The 8,934-nt window shown below is 41.9% G+C and overlaps 1 pseudogene; it reads right to left on the bottom strand.

Annotated features, from left to right (window-relative positions):
* Window positions 1–3,760: 3,760 nt before the first annotated feature.
* Window positions 3,761–4,711, bottom strand: LOC146976343 (odorant receptor 131-2 pseudogene; annotated as a pseudogene).
* Window positions 4,712–8,934: the final 4,223 nt, after the last annotated feature.

Genomic DNA, 8,934 nt, shown 5'->3' with positions numbered 1-8,934 from the left:
GAAAAAAATGTAAAGATTTTGTACACAATTCTAAAAGTTAAGATTGATTAGATTTTTCTCCAAAGTAGCACAAATACAGTAGTTTAAAACTCTTTAGGCTGTTCCAGACGGTAACATAATGTGCTGAGCTCTGTGTATGCCTCTGAGAGATGGCTGTGCATGATGATGGCTTTAAAGACTACTAGTACATCCAAAAATAAAATTAAATGAAACCTCATCTACCAGTATCGTCATTGGCACTTATAGCTGTGTTTTCCCTGAGGAGGTCTATAGTTGCTACTCATTGGGTCACTGGTCCCAACGTTTATTTAAATAATGCCAAGAAATCAAATTACAAAACAATGAAATGTTATCATGTGATTTATAACAAGCTAGTAAAAAACATCAAGGTGTCCCTTTTCCCTGCCTAGAGGTTTATGCCATGCTTGCGGGTGTTTACGGTTGTTTATGTGCACCAATATGAAGTATTTGCTTGTTTTGCAGTTAATTATGCACATGATCCGTTTGACCCCAAAAAGGAAAAAAGGATCAATGCGCATTGCGCACTGCACAGCCTCCGGTTCCTTTCTGATTACGACTGTCTGTCCGCTTGAAGGGGGAGGGGGGGGTTCGGAATGGAGGTGTTAACCAAAAAACAGAAAACCCCCTATTACGAAGAATGGAAATCAGAAAGGCGGGTGTAACCTCAAATGCTGGACCCGGTTCGGCACATAGTTACAACAATGACAACAGTTATTAACCAGTCATCAGATGTCATCAGACATCATGGACCAGAAAGTCGTCGGTCCCTGAAGACCTTCTCCCTCCTTATTCTCCTCTAGCGGTGCTGTGGTGCAGCATTACGCACGAGGCTCACCTCTGTATTTACAGTACTTAGACTGGTCGATAAAACCTTGAATAATTTGTTGAATCTGTTAGTGGTATCCTCCATCCCGAAATACATTCTGAAGAATTAACGAACATGACGCTTTTCTTTATGCTGGTTTTTGTGATGAACAGCATTAAATAGGACTGATGTTACAGGTCTTGCGTTATGTTCACATTATGTGTTTGCCTGCTTGTGCTTTTTGTTTTGTCCAGGTGCTTTCACTTCCTGGAGCTGCTTGCGGTCACCCCCTGCTTAAAAGAGCAGGCCACGCCCCGTTCTCCCTCTCTCACAGACCCACCGACAGCAGGCCAGGTAGCAGCCTCCCTGGCTGCTCATCCCTTTGTTCTGTTTTCGCTTGTTTTCTTGTATTAATAAACTGCCTTAGTTTTGTCCCCCTTGTTTCCGTGGGGTCATTCCTATGTTCCCACAGCCCTTTGGTCCCACCTTTGGTTGGGTTTAGGCAATAAAGAAAAAGGTTGGTTAAGTTTAGTAAAAAGACCAGGTAGAGGCTAGACAGGCCAGATAGATAAGAATCCAGATAGGTATTGAGAGTCCATTGGGAACATAGGGCCTAATTTTGAGAAAAATCTTATAACTGTGGGAACATAGGGCTGTGGGAACATAGGCATGGACCCGTTTCCGTGTATCGATTGTGCGAACCATTACTGGCTTTCTCCCAGGCTTTGATATTCAACTCATTGAGTGCCGCGCTCCTTTTCAAAGTTTTAGTCAAGTGTACCGGTAATTTAGACCATTTTTGACGATTTTTGTAGAGTCACAGCATATTCTATATCATTGCCACCAACACATACTGTGGCTCATCTGAAAAGTGAAACTTTCTGCTTCACAAACCATTTGTTTCTACGTGCCTCCGTTCCTGAGAAAACTCAAGCTAAACATGGCTGGGTTTCACCAAAATCCCTGCTTTTTTTCTAGAAAAGGAGATAGAGCGTCTTTTATGAAAGGTGCTCTGTTTGTGCCTGTCACTCTTCTGACACTCGCATTTCTGGATCAAAGGGCTCGTGTAAGATAAATATACAACAATTGTTGTTCTATTCACAAAACCACCATCGGGGGTCGGGGGGGGCCGCCACTAAACTACAATAACACAGACGCACCGTGCCATGGCACAGCCTCTCGCCGCGGAACTTGATGGTCTCTCGGCCAAAGCAGATCGGGAACACCGGCCCCACCGGTGGTCGCGGTCCCTCTGTGGTACGGGTCGGTGCCGGCGGCCTGCTTTGGCTGAGGGACCATCACATTTTACCGCGGGAGGACACGGTGTTGCTCGAGATGAAGACCGGGCGGGACTGTCGGCTAAGAGCTTCCTGTTTCGGCTCCGAGCTGCTGGAGCCTCGCGGGTGAGAGCGGAGCAGCAGCGGAGCAGCTGCTGCATCCACATGCAGAACTCCGTTTGCAAAAGCGGAGTTATGATAAAAACTTCCAGATCGTGGGGCGGTGTTTAGCTCAGTTGGTAGAGCACCCGCCCCATGTGTTGAAACTATAGTCCTCACTGCAGGCGGCCCCGGTTCGAATCCTGCGTCGAGCGGCCCAATCCTGTGTGTCATTCCCCCCTCTCTGCCTCCCCATTTCCTGTCACTCTCAACTGTCCTATCAAATAAAGGCATGAAAAGCCAAAAAAAACCTTAAAAAAAACAAAAACAAAAACTGATCGTGAGCTGTCATGAGTTTTTGATCGTCATCTATTTCAGTTCTGCTCGTCGTAGAGTCCCGAAATTTACACATAAAGGTGTGTTTAAGTGTCTATTTTCATAATTTTTTTTTTTTTTAAAAAGCAAAAAACGAGAAATTAAGTTTTTGGCACCCAATGCATGGGAACGAAAAACGAGAAATTACGTGGTTGGCACCCAATGAGTTAATTGACTCTCGATCATTTTGTTCACACTATCATAGGAAAATATCTAATTATTCACAACATGTTAGGTGGACTGGTTGCTTTACTCCATGCAGCTGGGCCATCCTCTCCTCCTCCTGCGCTCTGGGAGTGGACAATATGACGGAGAGACGGTGGTGATTAAATATAGAGAAGGAATTTGGCTTTTGAGTTTTGAGTTTCAGTTAGATTCTAAGATGTTTCTGAAACAATTGCTCAGTCCAATGCAAAAAAATAATGTTTTAAAATAAATAATTCTGATAACATGGATCTAACGCATGATGCGGGTTGAAATGTGTGAATGGCGATAATAAAAACAATCATTCTTCTCACTCTACATTTCTTCAGTCTGACTTAGTTCACCACCACACCGTCTGTGTCGCCAGTTCCCTTTTTCCTCCAAACCATGCGTACACATGGGTCAGAGTTTGCTTAGGGTTACGCACATTCTGCATTTTGCACACATTTTATTATCCTTGATAATAATAATAATAATAATAATAATAATAATAAACAATACAAACAATAATAATAAAAAGAGAGAAGCTTGCTTATCTGGGGTCATCCCTATGTTCCCACAGCCCTATGTTCCCTCAGCCCTATGTTCCCTCATTTCTAACTTTTGTTGTCACTGAAAATTAGGCCCTATGTTCCCTCAGCCTTTCAGTCCCACCATTGGTTGGGTTTAGGCAATGAAGAAAGGAGTTGGTTAAGTTTAGTAAAAAGACCAGGTAGAGGCTAGACAGGCCAGATAGATAGAGTCCAGATAGGTAGAGAGAGTCCAGAGGGAACATAGGGCTGAGGGAACATAGGGCTGTGGGAACATAGGCACGCTCCCGCTTATCTGTGAGCACCAGTTCAACATGAAGAACAATAATGGAAAAATACAGAACAGACAGAAAATGTGATTAACTGTTTATATTAAGACCAGTTCAACATGAAGAACAATAATGGAAAAATACAGAACAGACAGAAAATGTGATTAACTGTTTATATTTCTAAATCATGTTTCTTTTAAGCAAGCCAAAGGAGGCATAGTATTTTAGCGCATGCAAGAATACTTCATCTCTTAGGCCATAGATGAGAGGACTCATACATCTCGGTGCAAGATAAAACACTATATAGTTGAAAAACCTGACATTTCCGTACAAAGTGTGATTAATCTGAAGCAAAGCACTTTCTACGAATGGGCACCACAGCTGGATGAGACAGAGCAGCAGCTGAAAACCATGAAGAGCAACTGTTCTGAGTCCTTTCTTTGATGACCTTTTATCTTCTCCTGATGCAGCTTTGGCTACTTGCATTATTTTAATATAGGAGAAAACAATGGTGATGGACATAATCAAGAACTCGCACTGATATATAGCTGACCTAAGATGTTGCTGCCACATGTAAAACATAAAGACCTCCACTGAACATATCTGATATTGTCTGTAAAAGCTAAGGGATGCAGATGCAAAAAAGGTGGAGAAAATAAGAACGCAGGGCAAAGAGCTGATGCCGTGAATGATGAGGATACAGTTAATTGTGTTGCGTGTGGAGCACAGCTCTCCATGGCGCAGGGGCATGCAAATGGCCACATAACGTTCCAAGGTCATTGCAGCCAAAGTAACTGGTGTGAGTGTCAGACACAAAAGTATCACAACATGGATAATGATGCATATCCAAACTTGAATGGTAATTTGAAAAAAGCGAAACATGAGTGTAATATAAAGTGTAAATAACGAAACATTGTCCGACACTAGTGTAATTGCAAATAAAATGTAGCGAGCAGTTGTGTAGAAACACTCTTTTTTGAAAAAGGTTACAATTAGCAACAAGTTGATGGAAGTAAAAATCATCACCAAAGTCTGCAAAACAATGAACTTGCCCTTTCGCAGAAGCAAATCATCAACAGGCAGTGAACTGTTAGAGGCCATGTATTAATATTTTTCTAAGCAAACACACATTTGCTAAGTCTCATCATGTAAGGTGTTCCAGACAGCAGCATCAAATGTCTGAGTTGTGTGTACAAGGGTTACCTTTGTGCAGTCAACACCACTTAGCCCATCCCCCTCAACAGCTGATGTCGTCTCAAGACAGGTGTGTAAGCTTGCAAAAGCTTGCTATAGCTGGAATGGTCACACATTGCGAATGGAAATAGCAGTGCCAGAGACATGAGAAGTAAATAAAGAGGAAGGGAAAAGGAGATGTTGAGACAGCTTTCTGGACTGTTTTGGACAAATGAGTATGTAGGTTGTAAGATTTGTATTAATTTATTATTATTATTCTCTGCTGTGTCTGTGTTGATTATAATTAGATAAAATATAAACAATGCAATGTATACTGTTATGTGGATAAAAGGTTTTTTCTTGGTGTCTACATTAGAGGTCGCCTGGGGTCGAAATTGACGTGTCCGAACCCGTTTTGTTCTGAGATCCGATGGGAACCTGATAATTAAAAACAAGATATGATACCGACCTGTTTTTGCCCGAGACATTAGGGACTTTGCAAAGGCACCCGGAAATAAATCTCTCCTGATGCTGGTGCCATAGCCGTCAAATTCATAGTAGTCATTAACTCTTTCCCTGCCAGCATTTTCTTTACAAGTGGCCAGCCAGTGCCAGTGTTTTGGGGCATTTTCAACAATCTTTGAGGACCCACACAGAATATGTTGTGCTATGATTTAGTAAAAAAAAAAGTTAAAATACCAAAGGAAAGGACAGAGTCTCTACTGTCATTAAAAAAAGAAAAAAGATATATATATTCTATGTTCTTCCATTCTTTTTTCATCAACAGTTGAATGATGACAGTTTTCAACAAAAAAAATGGAATGTTCAGACACAAAGCTGATAAACAATTTTGTAAAAACAAAACTATAACTATAACATTGATTCTCTATACATATTCAAATTTACAGATTTACATTTATAATCACATAAATGCACTTGAATATATTTAATTTTCAACAAAATCAATAACATTTAGAATAAAAACACCACATTTTGTAACGTTTTCACAGGGGCACGGCTTATTTTCATTTTTCTAATTTTTTTGTTTTCCATTTTATTTTCTGGCTGCCTAAAACAGCAGAACAATTAGGCGTAGTCTGCCTTTGAGTGGTACTCAGTGTAACAAACCCCCCTCTCGGTCCCGGCGTCAAGGGGGGGCTGTCCCACCCCCTCAGTCAGAATGTAGTATTTTCTTTGTTATTATTGATTTCATTTTTTTTCTTTAATTCTATTTATTTCAATCTATGATGTGTACAAATTAAGCAACCCAAAACTCGGAAAAAAAACTCCACTGTCTTGTTAAATAAAAAAAGAACAGTTGTGCAAGTCCAAATTCTGAGTTTCCAGTTGTCCTTGAACCCATCACACAGTTTACGTTACGACGTCAGTGCGCCATCCCGATTCCCGCCGCAAGGGGAAAAGAAAAAACAATAACAACAGATTTTCAGCACAAGCTACAGTAGTAGATATTGTTTCAGGATGGACATTAGAAAATGGCTAAAAAAGCCACAAACTATACCACTGGAATCGCTGCAGCCTGGGCAGCACCTGCCGAGGCCAAGCAGTACGCAGAAGGAGCAGCGGGTTCAGCCGAGCATGGAGGAGAGTGAACTGCTGCCTGCCAGCCCCGCAACGGCGGCCCCGTCCACAGCCTCTGAGCCGGGTTTACCAGGAGTGGAGAACCTGCCATCACACTCGCAGAAGCGGTACGGATTACCACCAGTGGACCTTGGAGTCGATAAACCGGTTCAAATTCGTCTCAAGGAGTTTCAGAGGAAACAACATCACAATAATGACTGTAAACGGTCGTTCTCGGCCAATTGGTACAGTGATAGAGACTGGCTTGATTCACAGCAAGCAGATGCCGCCTTTTGTTTTCTGTGCAGGAAATTTGGAGGGAGTGACTGTTTTCACAAGAACTGGGTATACTAATTGGAAGCACGCTAATGATAAAGCAAAAGGATTCAGCAGACATAGCAACAGCAAAGAGCATCAAACATGCATGTCTAGCTGGAAAGAGAAGGAAAATTCGATGCAACACAGGCAGTGAAATGTCAACCATGGTGAACTCTGATCAGCTTACACGAAACCGCCTGTATGTGTCTGCGGGAGCGTGCCTATGTTCCCACAGTCCTATGTTCCCACAGCCCTATGTACCCACAGCCCTATGTTCCCTCAGCCCTACGTTCCCTCAGCCCTATGTTCCCTCATTTCTAAGGTTTTTTTTTCTTTCTAAAATTAGGCCCTATGTTCCCACATTTCCTTTATGATCAATTTGCATCAGATTTTCTCCCCATTTCTCCCAATTTGGTAGTCAATTACACCCAACCTATTATCCAGTAGCAGTTGACTACAGATGCAATGTAGCTTTTAGCTCAATCTGGGAACATAGGGCCCTGGGAACACAGGGCTGACCCCTTCCAACACCACTACTCCAACATAGGGTTGAGTGATACCGAAATTAAACCCACCTCCATGAGTTAGTGCAATTTAAACAACAAACTTCTACCATTAAACAACAAACTTCTACCATTAATCTAGTACAAATAGTGTTAGTAGTAGTAAACAAAGCATTAGAAAGTTTGTACAGTAAGTACACCAGGAATTCCGGACATTATTAGTGGGGTAATTTAAGATAGCTGCTTGGTAAAATTAGCGCCATTCGGTTAATAGCCGTAACTCGAGCACTGTTCAAGCAAGGGAAAACAAGCTTCTGGGGGGGGGGGGCGTTTGGCTCAAGGTCATGGTGCAAAGGACCCTAGGTTGAAATTACTCTCAGGTTGAATCATCCCTTTAAAATAAAAATGACTTGACTTAGAGTTTCATTTTGAGAAAATTCTTAGAAATAAGAAAATTCTTAGAAATGAGGCAACATAAACCTGAGGGAACATAGGGCTGTGGGAACATAAGGCTGAGGGAACATAGGGCTGTGGGAACATAGGGCCTAATTTTCAAAATTTTCAGTGAAAAAATGTTTCTTAGAAATGAGGGAACATAGGGCTGTGGGATCATTGGGCTGTGGGAACATAGGGCTGACCCCGTGTCTGCAATTGTGGATATAATTGAATTTCTCGTCTCAAACGAACTGCCACTGCGGGGTGACTTGGATTCAGTCTATAGCAGAGATGAAGCGGGCAGTGGATTGTTTCTCTCACTGTTTGATTACACACTGAAGCAAAACGAAGAGCTAGCAAAGGCTTTCAGTACAATTCCAAAAAACTCAACGTACACATCACATGATATTCAAAACCACATCATTGAACTGATGAGCACGATCGTAACAGAGCAAATGTTGCTGAGTCATGGTTTACGCTCAAGGTGGATGGAACTAAAGACCCCACAAGCAGTGAAAATGTGTCTATAGTTGTGCGATATATGGACAAGGACAAATCTAGCGACTTTTTCCGGTACAGTTACAAACATTTCTGGTTTGGAGATATGGACCTGAAAGCACGTTATCACTGCTGTTTTCAATGTGCAGCGGGCGCTGTGAGCCAGCCGCCCCCGTCCCAAAGCACTCACCGGCGGTCAGTCACACAGTAGTGTCACGGAGCTGTCTCCGCTGCGGCCAGAGACCCGCACCGCTGCACTCCACATCGCCACACCCCCCAGATTTGCCTACAAAAATACTTATTTAGCCGTAGAAATGATTTGGGAGACATGCCACATAAATTCTAAATTAAAAACCTTATTTCAGTCATCTGTCAATCCCTCTCCTCCTGCCCCTCATTTCTTAGTGGTCTCAGTACTCAAAGTGGTCAAAAGCTACCAATCCTCAATCCCTCCAGCACAATAAAATTCCCTTTTTAAGATATTTGACTGCAGTCTACAGATAAAGAGCTTGTTTTGTATTTGTATTCTTATATTGTCATTGCATCTTTGACAGTAACATCTTCTGATTCATGAATCTAATGAGGAATATGGAATCATCAATATGAGGCAGAAGAATTTAACAACATGCTATTCTATCTGCAAGCCATGTATAAAAAAAAAAATTGAGTGATGGACTGATAGCTGATATGGATCCACCATTTCCATTTACTGAGATTCTGTGGGGAGAAAAAAAAGAGGACTGCCAGTTCATTATTTGTGAGCACCAGTTTATTAAGACTTTTTCAGCCCCCAAAGTTATAACAAATTCAGACAGCACAAATATGTGATTGACGGTTAAATCTATCTTT

The sequence above is a fragment of the Trachurus japonicus genome, chromosome 13, assembly GCF_045865225.1.
Source record: "Trachurus japonicus isolate A0001 chromosome 13, Traja_1.0".
NCBI lineage: Eukaryota > Metazoa > Chordata > Actinopteri > Carangiformes > Carangidae > Trachurus > Trachurus japonicus.
The sequence above is the reverse complement of the archived record's forward strand: the minus strand, read 5'-3'. Positions and strand labels throughout refer to the sequence as shown.